Below are 469 nucleotides of genomic sequence, written 5' to 3' on the forward strand. Positions count from 1 at the left end.
AAGGAACAATACCAATAAATGTAAAGACTGTGATGTGGGATTGATATGGGCCATCATTTGCAAAATTTTAAATTTTTTTAGCAAACCTAGTTAAGTCTTCTCTTTCCACCTTTCTTTAGAGAAAGACTCTCTCCCTCAAACTTAAATAATTACCTTGAAACTGGTATTTCAGGCCCTCTGGCTATTGATAAGGATCATTAAAACTCAGCAATCTCCTTGGCCCATTATAAGGCATGAATAGCTTTAGTCCAAAACAGGACCCTAAGAGTTCAAGAAGGGAGGGGACCTTTAACCCAAGTTTTTTTCACTTTTATGAAATATATTAACTAAGCCTGTTTTCCTTTATCTGCTTGATGGGCAAATTAATGATAGAAACATAACTAGATATATGAATCAAATAACAATTTTGTATCTTTTCCCTTGCTAGGGACTGGGGCAACATTTCTGTGGAATATCCAAGACCCCATCC

Source organism: Pteropus alecto, unplaced genomic scaffold, assembly GCF_000325575.1.
Source record: "Pteropus alecto unplaced genomic scaffold, ASM32557v1 scaffold75, whole genome shotgun sequence".
Lineage (NCBI taxonomy): Eukaryota > Metazoa > Chordata > Mammalia > Chiroptera > Pteropodidae > Pteropus > Pteropus alecto.